The following is a 17,665-nucleotide window of genomic DNA, read 5'->3' as shown; positions in this document are numbered from 1 at the left end:
GTATACAAGTATAGAAAGAAAATAATATTTAAAAAAATTGTGTAACATAAATAAAATAAAATAAATCGATATTACTATACGCACTCACACTATAGTTCTAAATTTGGCCATTTGATTTGGAGAGTACTACTTCTTTTTTCTTTTTTTTAAAGTGTTATGGAAACTACTTTGCTTTAAAAAAAAATTAAATATTGCATTTTTAAGCACTTTGATCTGGAAGGCTATAGGATTTCCGATCAATCTTGATCGATCAAGGCATTCAATAAGGGTCGTTTTTTTTTTATTACTAAAATTAAGACATTAAAATCATATTATTATAACTTTTATTTGTTAATAAACACCCTCTTATGTCACAAATCCTTATAGAAATAGAATATATAGATAGACACACAAGTTTAAGGGATTTAAGCAAAATTGAGGGCATACATATATATTTTTCTTTTAAGCATTCATCAATTGCAAATTGGGATTGTTATATTTGTGTGTTGACATCATGATGCTAATTTGAGGAGTTCAATTCCAATATAAAAATAATTAAGGAGTATTGTGCTTAAGATTTAAGAGTGGAGGAAATTTAATTCAAAGTCTTAATTAAATTTCTTCTAATTTCAAATCTAAACAGTTAATTATGTACTCTCAAACATAACATCAGTCAAAATTGAATTAGAATACTAGTTTCAAAATTGGAATTGCTATTGAAATAATGAGTGAAGTTTGTGGATATAGAAACTAGATCTATGCCATTGAGTAGTATGTCTAACTAATAAAAATAATTATAATAATTATTTGAAAGTAGTTTTAAAAAATAGGTGGGACCAATTTTATGAAATAGTGTACTTCCATTGGTCTAACATACCAATGACCTTGTATATTGGACACACGAAATATCTTCTCTCATGCATATCTTATCATAGTAGATCAACTTGTGCACTCTCGTGTTAAGAGCTTAATTTTTAATTTGGCTGTAACATATCTTTTAAGAGTAGCGATACTTACACCGATTTGTTTCAGTGAATTATCTAACTAAATATTTTTTATTGATTATTTATACATAATACAAGTAAGTGGAGGACCCTATTCCCTTATTTGTTACATAAATGAATCAAATAAAATAAGTACGTCTCATAATTTAGTTTATCAAATATCATTTTGCATCTTTTAATAACAGATTTGATTTGATTGGATTAGATCCCACAATGTCCATGCATGCTTTAATCTCCTTTAATTTACTTTTAATTGAATGGTTATTGTGATTAATGGGTTAATTGATATTTTGCTATTAGCTTTAATTTTAAGTTTGAATTTTCAATGAGACAATTAAAATGTGAAAAGTCGTTAAAATTAGTTAAAAGTATGACAAGACCTACACACTCCCTTGGTCCATTTTATGCTAAAATCGATATTCTATTAAAGACTAGACTTTCAATAAGTATTTATATTTAGAATAGGTTACTAAAAAAGTCATTTCATGATACAAGTCATGAACTCTATTTGTTCATTATCAAATTAAAATATTTATTAAAAGATGCATATGAGCACTAACCGTTAAGTTATTGTCAGATACACTTGGTGATAAAATTCATTTACATGAAACCACAAATTTTTTTCCCCCCCAGATGGATAGTGGTAGCATTAACCAAAACAAAGGTACAATTTGGAGATCACCAAACATGGTCAAAATAAGAGAAGTACAAACTGGACTTGATTGTTTAAAATTGGAACTCTAATCAAGCACACATCAAGTGACAAAATCACAAATCACGTTTGATGGAAAAAAAGGACAAAATCGTAACTTTAACATAAAACCACATTTATACACTAGTCAGACTTGTCAGGAAGTTGGACTAAAAGGAGCAAGTAGTGTTAGGTGATTTTGAATTGAAAAGGTCCACACAATAAACTGGTAAGAAGGAGAGACGAATTAACTAATTAAAAAAAAAAGAGAACAAAAAAGTCTACGATTTAATATCCGACGGTCATGCCGTGCAGTTGTTGCAATGTCCACGTGGTAGCTTCCCATTGGCAAGGTACGCCGTACGATGGCCCACCTGTTTTCAGGCGCGAAGAAGACGTCAAGCAATCAATTCCGTTCAGACCTAGGATTATTAAATTGGTGGATATATAAGCCTGCGTGTGCATGAAGAGTGTTGAATCTACGAATGGTTTTGAGTTGACTGAGATTGCAATTGACTCGGTCGTGCACACCAATGAGGGCTTGCCACTCGGAACCTTTTAAATTTTATTAAATAATATATTGTTTCAACTTTCAAGGGTGTAAATTTTGATTAACATTCTTTAATCTTTTAATACTTTAATGTGAAAGGGAGTCTACAATTTTGTTTTGAAAATCATTTTTCATATTTTAATTGCTTTTGCAAGGAATGTGATATTACACTATTCTATTACTCTTTAAATTGTATTTAGAAATATCCACACACTTTACAATTATCCTAAAGTTTAGGATCTTTCATAAAAAAAATTTTAAATTCTCAAAAGTCTTTCATTTAAAAATAAATAAAAAATTTGAACAAAAATTAACATTGCTCATATGACAACTCGAATTCTCTACATTCTATTTCCAAAATCTAGAAAATACTACTAGATCAATTATTAGAACATTTTTTAATTAACATGAGAAGTGCAAAAGGACCATGTCCTCTCAAAAGTTAAAATATAAATTAACATACATTATTATTATTATAATTAAGTTATGAGAATCTGACATGTAAACGTTAACACAAGTCTATAAACGATAATAAAAAGGGTTGAAACAATTACTTTTATAACCTTTATTTTATTTTATTTTAATTTGTTGATATGGCTCATTTTGTGTCATATATGTATGTAAAATATTGTGTATCAAACTCTCATTAACTTAACTTCCAAGCATTTTACCTTTGTACTTTTGAATTTTTTTTTTTCAATAAATTATATGATACAATTAGCTTTAAAAAAATGTGATTAAAAAATACATTTTATTCTTGATATAAATTCTGTAGTGTATGAATTACCTTTGAATGATAATTGCATGATTTTAATTGTCATTTTCTTCTTAAAGAAAAGCAGTAGTAGCTGGAATGCAAGTCTATAGAAAGAAAATGTGATATTTTATTATATGACACGTTTCTGTTAGAATGCAATTTTAAAACGCGTATTGTGTTTATCACGTTCCAAAAAGTGCTTTTATGAAAGTCAAAAATTAACAACAAAGCTTGGACTTTGGCTTACAACTTAAGCCGGAAGCTCCATATATAATAAGACGTGAAACTTTTAAATTTCAATTAAATAATTACCACACACTCAAAAAATTATGTGAGGGAGAACAGAATCCAAACTACCTTAATATCTAAAATAAATAAAAATATTAACGTTCATTGATAATTTCGTTCGACTACAATTATTATTATTGTAATTGTGGATGAGCAAAAGTGATAGTTGTACTTCTAAACCTTATTTTCCTAGAAAAAAGAAATCATATATTTTTGGAAGGAAATTATTTATTTATTATGTAATATATTTTTTTTTACACTCCTATTTGTTTTCACCGTAAATTGGACAGTAAAAAAAATTAAAAAATTAGACGGTAAAAAAAAGAGTATCTTTGAGTGATCAATGCATCCTTTGACTGGACAATCCAATTCATTAAAAATGTCCTCAAGCATGCCTGAGGTCCCATGCCAAGCCCACCACTTTAACTAGTTGTGACATACATTGGACAAGTCATTTTGTATACCATTCCAAACCAAACTTGCAATTTCCACCCGGTCCCCATAATTTATCTTCTGATTTTTACTATAAAGCATAATGTCATGGACATGTTCGATTTTTTATAATATTATGATGACATCGTCTTCTATTTTTATAAATATAGTTTGATGTTGTATCATAACTAAAAGTAAGTCTAAGCACATCCAACTCATTAAAGATTCAACTTTTGAAAAGAGATATCAGTATACCACTAGCTTGATCTGGACCACACTCAATCTGGAGCTAAAATTTGATGCATGATTAACTTTGAATGTCAATATGATCAGCAGAAAAATATAATTAGACGTGTATATATATATATATATATATATATTTTTTTGGTAATCATTATTAGAAATTACTTAATTAATTGACTATAAGATTAGGAAGCATAGAAGATTAGAACCCACACAAAAAATAAATAAATAAAATAAAATGAGAAGCGTCTGTCACGTAAAAGAAAGAACAAAACATGTATGTGAAAATAGCTTGGGGGCACAGTAGAAGCATTGTTGGTTGTGACAGAGTTGTGACTTCCTCCTAAATGAAATCATTGTCTCTAATTTGGTTATCATGTATAACAAGAAAAGAAAATAAATAGGGAAGCAAACAAAAGAGAACTACAGAACCTAAAAGACGTGGACAATGAGAGTGGACTTTGCATCAGTAAAATTTATACCAGTTCGAAGACCGCAACAAATATGAGTTCAAGAGTGTATTAAGTAAAGCTCCACAATTGATTAATTTATTCTATAGTCGTGATACACGACATTCTATTCATGTAAAACCGTTAGATATGTCCAACTTTAATACTCTATATCATTTTCCTTTATTCTATTTAACCAAAATCAAGAAGAGAGTTTAAAATAACAAAAAAGAAAAAGGATATAATAGGTTATACTTTAATTTATTTTTAAATTTATTTAATTAAATGTGACGAATTCTTTTAAGTATATAATACATTATATATATATATATATATATATATATATATTATATTAGATAGATAATAGTTATTATTTTATAATTAATGGACTCTTAAGTAAGAATAGTATATGAACTAAATATCTGGGGTATTTTAGAGTATTCTTCTAGAGAGAAGAACCTAGAAGGAAATGCTTGGTATTTTAAAGTATTCTTCTTGAGAGAAAATCCTAACCATTGAAGGAAGGAGGGGGATGCCTATACAAAGGGAATGAGATTTTTTTTTTTTTGGCTGGCATCCCCTTCGGAACCCACCCCACCCCAGACTACAAACCGAGAATGTTGTCGACGACCCCACACCTTAACAATAATTTCAGTCGAGGATATAAAGGAGGGAGGAAGACTTGAACCTGAGCCAGTGGTAGCCAAGCCAAGGACCTCTCCATCTCATCCAAGCCCCCGGGGGCGGAATGGGTATTTTTTGTAACCAAAGAAATATACAAATCATATGCCTATGAAACTGAGATGACTGGCATCTAAATGAAGTTAGAATGGGCCAAAGATTTTCTTATTGAATACCTTATGTCTACTACAATGACAATAAGGTGATTGTATATTGTACATTGGATCAACGGTGTGAGAGAAACCTTTACTTTTTCTCACTAATTCGCCAACCGAACAAAAGAAAATAAAAGGTGAAAGTTAAAAAAAGATTTCAACTTCTTTTTAAATGCATTTATTCTTGCATAATTTTAAAAATTAACCCTCCAAAAACTCAAAAGAAACTATTAGCTTGTAATATTAACTTTTCAAAGAGATGATTAAAATTTGGCCAAAAAAATGAAGCTTGGTCTAACAAGAGTACCCTAGCCAAAATACCCTAGCAAGAGCAGCATACTAAGTGATTGACTAGCCGGTTACATATATTTGAATATTTTATGAATATATAAAATTTCACTCTATTCCTACCTTTCAACCCTAAAGACAAAGAAGTCTAAAAAAAATTTATAGGACAAAAAATCCCTACTTTACATAAATCTTTTCGGTCTTTCCAATCAAATCCTAAACTAAATAGAATTCCTATATTACCCTTTTCATTTTCCCGCTCTCAATTCCCTTTCTCCCTTGAGCAATTGTCCGGCGCAAGAGGGGATATCACGAGACGTCTCTTCTTCTCGGTCAATTTTGTAGTCCTCTGTTTCTCGAGCATCATACGGGGCAAAATCTCTGGGTCTTCAACAACTTTATAGAGAAACTCCATCATTTGTTGTGGGCGCCTCTCCGTTGCCTCTAACCTCTTGTTCATGCCTTCAAGCTCTTGCTCTAAATATGTTTTTTCCTCACAATATTCTTTAGTAATTTTGCTTTTGCCCACGCTGAAACCACTCATTCGCAAACTCCCATCTATCTGGATTCACCTTTTTAAACCCCTGATACATAATCAATCGTACGCAATTCAAATTACATAATTAAACATTATGATTACATATAAATATTTATATATGTGTGTGTATGAGATTACTTATATATACATGTGTTGAGGTGACGAACGAAGCTGGAGAAATTGTTGTGTTTGAAGTGGATAGGTAGAATTCTGTGAGAGAAATCTAAGGGGTCGATGACGATGAAGCTGTTGTTGGCTAGACCCATGTGATGAGGCCGTCGGTCATGGGATCGCTGACCATCTGATAAGTTTTCATAATGAACAGTGCGATTAGGGGTGTTGGGTTCCATCCCCATTGTGTGGCTCGACAAACTCCGCTTTGTGCTTTTTGTATTTTGTAGATAGATAGATGATAGATGGATGGATTCAGTTGTATGTATTGTTGAGAGTGAGGGGAATATGGAAAAGGTAAAATAGGGATTCTATTTAATTTAGAATTTGATTAGAAATATTTATGTAAATTAGGACTTCTTTGTTCTATAAATTTTTTTAAGACTTGTTTATCTTTATGATTGAAAAGTAAGACTAGAGTAGAATTTTCCCAATAAACTATTCAAAGTGTCCACTGAGATGTAAATAAAGCCTGGTCACAGATGCAGGAGAGGACATTTTTTTTTCCCGGAAAGTCAGGAGAGGAGAGTACATTTCCCGCGAAAGAAAGAGAGTTGAAAATTGAAACAAAACAGGAAAGGGCAATTTCGTCCTTTAGCCAACAGTATTAGTTGACACACTCAGGTACGAGCTCAAAAAATTATATGAGGGAGAGCAACTTTTAAAAAAATATATACGAGTAATAAAATTCAAACTACTTTAACAAGTAAAAAAATAAATAAAAATAAAAATAAAATAAACTTCCACTACATTTATAATTATACTCATCGAGCAAAAGCATCGAGGGGCAAAACTTAAACGAGAGAGAGAGAGAGAGAGAGATTAAATCTAAAATTATTAGTGGGAACACACTTTATACATTGGGATTGTTTATTCCAGACATTTTTACAACTTTATAATATTAATTATTAATCAAAAATTGTCTTTGTAGATGAATGGTAATTTCTCGGGAAATAGGTAAAAATAAAAAATCAGTGAGGTCCGTCCTTGCACACACTTTAAATTAATTGATGATACATTTTTTTCACTCCTATTATTTTTCACCGACCGTCGCATAGGACATTATAACCCACACAAAAAAATAAATAAAAAAAGAAAAGAAAAGAAAAGGAAAACCTCAAATGAGAAGTGTTTGTCACATAAAAGAAAGAAAAAAACATGCATGTGAAAATAGCTTGGGAACACAGTGGAAGCATTGTTGGTTGTGACAGAATACTTGTGACTTCCTCTTGAATGAAATTGTTGTCTCTAATTTAGTTATCATGTATAACACGAAAAGATAAGAAATAGGGAAGCAAACAAAACAGAACCGAAAAGATAAGAAATAGGGAAGCAAACAAAACAGAACCTAAACGATGTGGACAATGAGAGTGGACTTTGCATTAGTAAAATTTGTACCAGTTCTAAGAACTGCAACTAATATGAGTTCAAGAGTGCGTTAAGTAAAGCTGCATAATTGGTTAACTTATTCTATAATCGTGATACACGACATTTCAATCACATAAAATCGTTAGATATGTCCAATTTTCATATTTTATATCATTTTCCGTCATTCTATTTAACCAAAGTCAATAAGAGAGTTTACAAAAAAAAGAAAAGAAAAGAAAAAAAAAAGGGGATATAATACATTATACTTTAATTTTTTTTTTTTTAGATTTATTTAATTAAATGTGACCAATTATTTTAAGTATATAATACATTTTTTATATATTTTATTTTAGATAGATAATAGTTATTATTTTATAATTAATGGACTCTTAAGTAAGAATAGTATTGAACTAAATAACAACATTGAGACTGTGCCAAACATAAGATCTTCGAGAGAATCAACAAAATTAGACAACCTATGACGTAAAGGCAAAGCTCTAAAATGATTGTTTTAAAGAATAAATAATTTATTAAATTATATCCTAAATGTATAAGTACTTGTCATATGCTAAATTACTTTGTATAAATTATAGCATTTGTAATTACATTTTGTTAAGTTGATTGGCATTTTCATTTAAATTTGTGTCCCAATAGTTACCATTTATTAAATTATCTATTTTTTTTTTTTTTTTTTCTTATAAAAAAAATGTAAAAGGCTGGGCTCCTCAATTGCTGAGGTGGCGCGATCTTCGCCGTTCGAAGAGCGGCGTAAATCAACGGTTCTTAGCAACGAAGAGGAGCCCGATCACACAGCTGCGATAGATTTCATACTCCCCTCCCCCCCCCCCCCCCCCCCCCCCGCCCTCTCTGTCTCACACACGTGGAAACCCTAGAGATTGCAATAATGGCATCAAGAGCTCTCGCCAAAACCTGCTCGAAGCTCGCCTCTCGAATGGCGGTTCGTTCCCTCTGCACCTTCGCTCCTTCCTATCCCAATTCTGAGTTACATATTCGTTTTGGGCTACCAATTCCGAGGAAAGAGAAGAGGAAAAGGAAGAGGAAGAGGTGGACAATAAGCCTCTGAAACCGGATGATTACCCGTGCGACCTAGTAAGTATTACTTTTGTACAATCAGATATTAAGGCCTTGTTTTGTAACGCCTGTGATTTTCATTTCCGTGAAAAATGAAAGTAACTGCGATTTGCTGTGCTCATTTATGTCAAAAACAAAAAATATAAAGTTGTACTCATATACAGAATAGGATAATGCTAACATTACATTTTTGAGGTTATGCAAAATATAAAGATGTTTTAGTAAGTACCAAAACAATAAGATTTCTAGTCTACCTATTTCATTTTGCAATAACAATTATAAGAACAAAAAAAAGAAAGATTACAATGATCAAAACAAAAAAAAAATGCTCATAATACCACACCCACAACCACCACAAAAAAAACGAGTCTTTTTCATGCGCCATGTAACTAGTAAATAGATGAGCGGCAACACACACACACACACACACACACACACATACATATGTATGGGTGTAGTATAGAATTGGAATGCATGAATCTATTAGAAATTAAAGGTGACACCAATTAAGAATAGCTGGATAACTGTGGGTGATCTAAAATTTGTTGATCATGTGCAACATAAGAGAATGAATTCATGAAGTAGGGACATGTTTTGAGTTGGAGGTACTGTGAGGACAATAATAAGGCCAAAAAGAATGCAGGTTGAGGTGTTCAGTAAAATTTGCTGGTATATTATTTAGGGGAAATTATAATCATTGCTGAATGGTAGCGGCTATAAGGATTTGTGCATTTGATCCCAAGTTATATCAAAAGAAACATTCATGCTGCAAACACCTTTCTTAGTGCTGCTGACAATTTCTGCCTCCGTAATTTAAACATCAAATTGTGTTTGTTATGAACTAAACTGATACAAAACTGTTGTTATACTTATGTAGGAAGTGGACAATTTAACATGGAAATTCTGATTGGCTGTGCTAGTCATGATGTAAATTCAGGGCCTTTTGCAGGGAACAATTTATATTTGCTTTATTCTAATGTATATTGAATCTACTGTGGCATCTCTATTGTAGCTCAATTATTGCAAGGAAGTTGGATGTGAATCACCTTGGTTCTTTTTTGTCATGTGAATATGATGTCCAGCAACTAGCAAGTGTCAAGACCTTTTGCGTGGTAGAATAATTGGAATTTATAGATTTGATTGTATGCTGGAGTTTAGTCACTTTGCTTTCTTTCCAATTTCTTGGAAATGTGATGAAGAATGTAGGTCAGAATAGATGATATTTTGATGGAGTTTTAGACAACACCACGAAATAGGCAAAAGGTCCATACTTAAGAATCAGTTGACCATTATTTAATCAATAGTTATTCAATTAGATAAGGAATGCTCCCCTCGGATCGATGAAAATTGGACTGTGTTTATTTATTTATATTTTATTTTATGGGGTGGGGGGTGGGGGAGACATTAGACAAGGACATGTTTTGATATTAGAAGTGTGAAAATTATTACACAAATAATGACAAAGTAAGATGTTTTATACTTGAATCTTCAGGGATTTATCATATTGATGAAGGAGAACTTCTATTGTCAAATCATTCATTGTGGGAGGTTTTTATTGGTGATAAACACCAAAAGATGTTAATGTGAACTAGACTTAGTTCATAGCCTGCCATTGTAAAGTGGTAATGATTTTTGTTTTCTTTTTAATGAAGGAAAGAGAAATAATTAAGCTAACTAATATGGGATAGAATAATTAGACTTGATTGAAAAATTAAATATAATGGGAGAAATGGATTTGAATAGTAAAGAATGAAATAAGAGAACATAAAATGATCGATACCATTCATATGGGATAAAAGGAAGGATAATGGTAATGATCCCAAACTTATCCACCCCCTCTTCCCCCGAAAAAAAAAAAAGAAAAAGAAATTGATGGTACCAACTTGATCAATGTGACGATTTGGTTTGAATAAGATTGCCCTTTACTACTTATCAAAAAAAAAAAAAAAAAAGATAGCCCTTTACTATGTTCTTCTTTTATTTTATTTTATTAGTAGAGACCTTTTTACTACGTTCTTCATATAGCATATTTAACATTTTTTTTTTCTTCATATTGTTGTCAAATACTCTTGGTTTACCTTCAAATTTGGTTTGAGTCTGAATTTGGATCTCCTCTAGGAGATCAAATTTAAATGAAAATTACATCTTCATCTGTCAATTTTGGCTGACTGAATTTTTGTATTGTTAGTGGCAATTGATGATGATGAAAAGTTGCGACAGGCGACGATGGCTTAGACGCTGTACTGATGTCGAGGATAGTACTTTTCCTAATGATGCAGATGGTAATGCAATTGATGCTGAGGAATTAGGTAAGCGTGTTTATGTCGAATGTGTCCTCATTTTTCATTACTTTTCATTCAAACGATAATTTTAGTGCAAGTTGTGTGATCCAAAAGCTATACTTATAGCACATGGTATGAAAATTTCCATGTAAAACTCATTTTTAAAACTTTATTTCATCATTTCAAAATTTGACATATTCCTATAGAGTAGGAATGACCAAGACAAGAAATAACTAGCATGCACTTTCATCCTAATAATCTTGGTTCCCCCAAAAGCTATTTACAAGATTTTTTTTTTTTTGATAAGTCAAAAGCTATTTACAAGATGGGCACAACTTTACAAGGGAAATGCAACATCTCTTAACTAGCAAGCATAACTTGTACAAACTCTCATAAGGGAGTGCCAAGCACTCTCTACCTGAACATTGTGCAAGTAACACCCCAAAGTCCATTCTACCCATTACATTTCATCACTAGATAATAGCAACATGGTAACATATGAACAAAAGAAAATGCTCTACAAGCAGCTATTATATGACATTGTTACATACATGCATGCTTCACAAAATATTCAGCAATGAGTAACTACAGTCCATGTATATTACCATCTAGTGTTGTCTAAGGCGCTCCTAGGCTCCAAGCTCATACAAGCACAACACAGGTGCCTGTTGTGTGCCCATTTGCTCCTTTGACAACATTTGCGCCTTTATTATGGAATATGAACATGCTTTAATGGTAAATTAATTTTTCAATTGCGTGCCTCACTTCACTCAAGCACGCGCCTCGCTTTACTCAAGCACGCGCCTCGCTTTACTCAAGCACATGCCTTGCCTTGAACCTAGGCTCCAAATGTCCTGTAGCGCCTTAGGGTACCATCTGTACCACTTGCCCTGATGTCAGCACCTGAAAATTTAAGGAGTGAGACAATGCCCAATAGAGAATCTCTAACAATAGGCTCTAAGAGGTTTTATGCACAAATGATGAACTTTCGAAAAGTATATCTTTTGTATAGCAAAACATAGATTTGCAAGTGCCTCTCTCACGATAAGGGCACAAAAGTATTCTTATCCTTGACAATCTGAAGAGGAGACGACAGATTGTGGTTAACTGGTGTTGTATGTGTAAGAAGACGGAGGAATCCATGAATCACCTTCTAATGCACTGCCTAGTGGCTAGAGACGTTTCGTCTATGTTATTTTATTGCGTTTGGCATGTCTTGGGCGTTCCCAAGATCCACAATGGAGTTGATTGAGGCTTGGAGAGGGTGTCTAGTGGAGAGCCGAGCCAGGAATGTTTGTAGGGCCACTCCCCTTTGTTTATGGTGGGGCTCGTGGTGTGAGAGAAATAGGAGATCCTTCGAGGGTGAGGAGACACTTGTTTGGTCTCTCAAATATAATATATTGTATTCTTTATTTTTTTGGGTTCATGCGCGCAATTGTAAATCTTTGGGTATGGATTTTGTGGATAGCTTAAAGCTATAGTAGTCACCTTTGGTGTCTTGTGTATTCTTTTGGGAGCGCTCCCCTCTTGAGCGCCTTTTATGAAATCTTATATATATATATATATATATATCAAAAGCACGTTTAGTATGGATGCCTAAAAGTAGAATTTATTGGAATAACTAGTCTCAAAGTTTTTCCATATTTTAGAACAACCATTGGTACTCATAAATTAAAATAAATGGAACAACAAGAAGGAAAAGATTTAGAAAGTCTCTGAAAGATGCTAGAGTTAGAGAAACTCTACCAAATTGAAGATGCAAATTGGTGATGATGATGTGGTGAGATGATGGAGATCCCAGGCTTTCTCCTTTTCTTTCCTTCCCCTCTTCTCTTCGTGTTTCTCTTGTTCCCACTTTCTTAAGACATCACGGCCGGGGTTTTACTTTCTCTTCCTCTCTTTTTTTCACAGCCCCCTAATGCGCGTGCAAGTGAGGGACCAAGTCAAGGTGATGAGGTGTTTGGTTGAGACATGTCAAGATAAATTCATGTGTAGGGTATGTGTGTCCTAAGGTCTCTTTATGGCTGCCACATGGAGACCCACTATCTAACTCTTATAGAATTCATATAGCCCTCCCCTACTAACAAAAGAAAATGCATAAAGGACCTTACATAATCACCCACATTAAATACTCCCTCCGTCCCAAATTAAACGTCCCTCTTCGGGAATCTAACTTTTTAAGAGGATGAGTTTTAGTATTTTTTATTATAGTGGTAGTGCATGAATTACCAAAATATCCATAATGGGTCCACATGGATGTGATTGTTTACTTTTATAAGTTCAATGCAAGAAGGTTAAATTAGTAATGTTACAAAAAATAGTACTTTGACTTTTCAAAGGAGACATTTATTTTGGGACAGCCAAAAATGGAAATGTGGACATTTTTTGGGGGACAAGGGGGAGAATAAGGGTTAATTTTAATGACATCCCCTAAGGTTTGGACAAATTTTATATGGAGACACCTTTTGAAAATAGCTATCACTAACATTACAAACGTTTGTTCTGTTTTTCATTGACACCCCAAACGTCACTTTTCAGTGGTGTCAGAGCACTTTTGACATGTAAAATGACATTGCTACCCTTTTGACTTTGTGTTGACTTACAAAAAGGTTGTTTTATGTGTAAAATGACATTGCTACCCCCATTGAACCCCTCTCTCTTCTCTCACTAAGTATATAACTATATATATGTATACACACACACACACACGTGTGTGTATATACACACATAATTACACTAAAAAAAAAAGTAAAAAATACAAAACCCCATAGAACCCATTTCAAGTGACCAAAATGCCCAAACATTGAACACCTCTCTCTCTCTCACTAAGTGTGTGTGTATATATACGGAGTATATGTTTATCTATATCTATGTATCTGTATATATTAACACATAATTACACTAAAACTATTGATCATCAAAGATTTTTGTATATTAAGCCAAATAACGTTAAATTTCTTTTTGTGCAATACACCATTGGTCAGTAAAACTAGGATTATAGTTTGCCCGAACTTCACAAAACTGGTCTAACCTATTTAGCGTCGTAAGCCACAAGATTAATCTGTTTTTAACTCCGATAAATATTTCTGTTATGCACCAATCAGCTAATATTTAAACCATGTACATGATAGCTCACAAAAACAAGCTTTATACTTATTCAATTTTGAAGATGCTAAATCAATTTAACCACAATAGATTGTTTATTAAAGTATATATGCTTAGCCAAATTAAAGTAATCAAAGCAAAAGGTTACTTGCACCTAGAAAAGCAAACTTGGGCAAACTAAATCTTGGAATTTTTTTACTTAGACCTTTTGTCAAACAGTTTGTGTGTGTGCATAACCAATGCCATTGTCTATTTTACTACAACAGGGAGAGATGTAGAAGCGCATCAATACCACCACTTCATCATGTTACGACAATTAGAGATTTTCATACAATTGAAACCAAGCACCATGAACTCAATTCCAAAAAATTAGTAAAATATTGAAAAACTCATAAAAGCTCTAACAAAATTTTCATGATACCTATCTAAAATTGCCTCCAAACACTCAACAACTCGCTGGATCCAAAAAAATTAAATTCTACAACCCATATACATCTTCATTCTATTTATAACTCCAAAAACAAAGTTTCAAAAATGCAACAAGTCAGTAACTTTATAGACCCAGTTAATTTTTTGGCAATTCCATAGATATCCATAAAAATTCAGGTGCAAACATCAGATGAAAATGAAGGTGGAATAAAAATAGGGGTACCTCGTAAGCTGATTTGCTGAGGATGACGAATGTGAAACGGTGATCGGGGTTGATGGCAAGCTTGGCATTGGCAGAATAGAGTAAAGGCGATATAAGAGACAACCCTCCATATCCAATAATCTCTTATAAAAGGGCGAACCTCAAATCCCCAATGAAACACTGCCCCCTATACCCACACCCTCCTCATCCCCCCCACCCCCCACTGATTGCATACAACATTTTCGGAGCTCAACAAAGTCCTCCACCTTCCAATCTTGAAATGGTCTCATGAATTGTATATACCAAATCGACCTCTTGTTATGAAGATGATAGCATTTAGCTATTGTAGGAAGTCTATGTGCTGCAATCCAAAAGAGTTGGAAAAACCACCACTAATGGTCTCTCTCCACACCATCATCCACCCAAACCCATATACTCTTCCCAATATTGATTCGAAACCTAACATATGTTGAGAATTCATCCCGACCCCCTTCCTGATGACTTCTACACCCCCACTCCTGCCAAAGCATGTAACTCCAAGGAGTACTGACCACCCTTCCCCGAACTTACAACTAATGACCCCCCTCCAAAATTGTGCCTCTTGACCCCAAATCTCCAAAGCAACTTCCCCAACAAGGTTTTGTTGGACAAGTCCAACCTTCTAATCTCCGAACCACCTACTTTAATGGGCCTGCAAGTATACTTTTAATTGAAAAGATGATAATTGAACTTGTCCCCCTTACTGCCCAGAAGAAGTTCTTCTGTAATGTCTCCATTCTCTGAGCTATGGTGGCTAGAGTGTGAAAGAGGGAGAGAAAGTACGTTCGAAGACTCAAAAGGCAAGAGAGTTAGTCACCCCCCTTCGATAGATATTACTTCTTCTACCTTGCAAGTTTCCTCTTGAACCGATGTATCCAGTGGATCCCACGAAGCCACCTTCCTCGATGGAGCTCCCAATTGTAAGCCCAAATACATCACCAGGGATGCCCCAATTGCACACCCCAGAATCTCAGTCAAAAAGACTTCATCTTTCCTACCTCTCCCATAGGCATAGTGACACTGTTCTCCAGATTGACCTTTAGGCCATAGCCGAAAAGCACACCAAAATACTTCCAGAGTTCCTCAAATGGCTTCACAGAAGACGACTATGTCGTCCGCAAACAAAAGATAAGATATCTCCAACTGCGAAGATGCACCCCTATATACTCTAAAGCCTCTAATATTGTCCAGATCTAAGTCAATCCAGATCCACCGCTCTTCTCATCAGCTTGCTGAATGCCTCCATGACATAAATGAATAGCAAAGGGGACAGGGGTCCTTTAGCCACAACCCTCGAGAGCTACCAAAGAATCTAGATGGGACCTTGTTCACCAAAATTGAGAACCTCACTGAAGAGATGCAAAATTGAATCCACCTCCTCCACCTCTCTTTTAAGCCCATCCTCTCTAGCATAAGAAGCAGGAACGTCCAACATTGTAAGCCTTCTCTACATCACACTTACACATCACACCCGACACACTGTTCCTCAGCATGGAGTCCACACACTTGCTGGCAATCAGAGCCGACTCCAATATCTGCCTCCGTCCAACAAAAGCATTCTGGGTCTTCGAAATTACACCGTTCGCCACTTCATTTAACCGTAAGGCTAGGACTTTAGATATTAGTTTGTACACACTGCCAACTAAACTAGTCGGTCTAATATCTTTGATGTCATTCGCCCCCCTAACCGATCATGCCCATGGAAAGAGTTGACCGCCTCCATTACCTCTCTCCTCACCACCTCCCGGTGCCTTATCCCTGTCACAACTCTTCAAGGCACAAACCACCTCCTCTTTCGTGAATGGTCTCTCTATCTCATCTCTATCCTCCACTGGGATCACATCAAACTCCAATATTAACATCCTCCTCCCTGCTCCACACAAGTCCATTCTCTCGGATTTCTCCAATAGTGTTACTCCTTCGATGGGCATTGGCCAACCTATGAAATATTTTTGTGTTATGGTCCCCTTCCTTGAGCCACAAAGCTCCTAGACTTTTCCTGCCACGAAATCTCCTATGAAATAGCAATCTTCCTGAGCTCTAGTTTACATTCCTCTCTAACTCATCTAACCCACCCCCCCCCCCCCCCCCCCCGCTCCCTCCTTATAATCAAACGGAGCAATCTCCATCAATATTAAGTTCTTCCTCTACTCAAGTTTCCCAAACACCTTCTTATTCCTTTCCTTAACATCCTCTTTTAAAAGGCGAAGCTTGCTAACAAGGACAAAGCTCGAGCTACCTTCTACTTCATACCCTTCTCACCAATGCTTCTCTCTCTCCTTAAAAAGCTTTCTACAATAAAGGGATGTGATCTGAAACTGGTCTAGCCAATGCCACCTGAACAACATCTGAAACTTCTCCTCCCACTGCCCCAAAATTAAAAATATATCCCACTGGTTTAATGTAGGAACTCCCTACCACTAGACCAAGTAAATGAGGAACCCTTTAATGTAAGATCTGTCAACTGTTGTGCGTCGATAAACTCCAAAAACTACTCCATAGTTAAGGTCCACCTCTCCTAGATCTCTAAAGGAATCTAACCACATTGAAGCCCCTACCAAACACACCACGGAAATTCCACCGCCCATAAGCAAAAGGTAATTCCTCCCACAAAAGAGCCCGTACCCCATCCCCCACCGACCCATGAACCTTGGAGAAAGCCCCCAAGGATCCATCCTCCTCGAATGAGAATAAGCAAGAAACTGAAAATCTCCCCTTCCAAGTTTCCACTTTGGATAATCATCTCATATTCCATGACGCCAAAATGCCTCGTGCGAAACCCTCAACATCAAGTGCCTCCCACTCTACAAAACCAGCCACCCAAAAGACTCCTTACTATCCTCTTGGAAGTGGATGCCAACTTCGGCTCTTGAAGACAAACAACTCGAAGCATTCCCACTTTCGCAACGACAACTTCACCAT

At 34.6% G+C, this 17,665-nt stretch overlaps 1 long non-coding RNA gene and 1 pseudogene across 5 annotated transcripts in view; one reads left to right on the top strand and one right to left on the bottom strand.

The window, feature by feature from the left end:
• Positions 1 to 5,766: 5,766 nt before the first annotated feature.
• Positions 5,767 to 6,994, bottom strand: LOC132277856 (heat stress transcription factor C-1-like; annotated as a pseudogene).
• Positions 6,995 to 8,459: 1,465 nt separating this feature from the next.
• Positions 8,460 to 17,665, top strand: part of LOC132277324 (uncharacterized) — a 33,720-nt gene continuing 24,514 nt past the window's right edge. For all 5 annotated transcript variants that reach the window (XR_009471011.1, XR_009471009.1, XR_009471010.1 and 2 more), the window contains exons 1-2: positions 8,460 to 8,704; positions 10,875 to 10,995. This is a non-coding gene — a long non-coding RNA (uncharacterized LOC132277324). The remainder of the gene's footprint in view (positions 8,705 to 10,874; positions 10,996 to 17,665) is intronic.

This window comes from Cornus florida, unplaced genomic scaffold (genome assembly GCF_030987335.1).
Source record: "Cornus florida cultivar Cherokee Brave unplaced genomic scaffold, ASM3098733v1 CherokeeBrave_3.0.0_Hap2_Chr10, whole genome shotgun sequence".
In the NCBI taxonomy this organism is placed as follows: Eukaryota; Viridiplantae; Streptophyta; class Magnoliopsida; order Cornales; family Cornaceae; genus Cornus; species Cornus florida.
The sequence above is the reverse complement of the archived record's forward strand: the minus strand, read 5'-3'. Positions and strand labels throughout refer to the sequence as shown.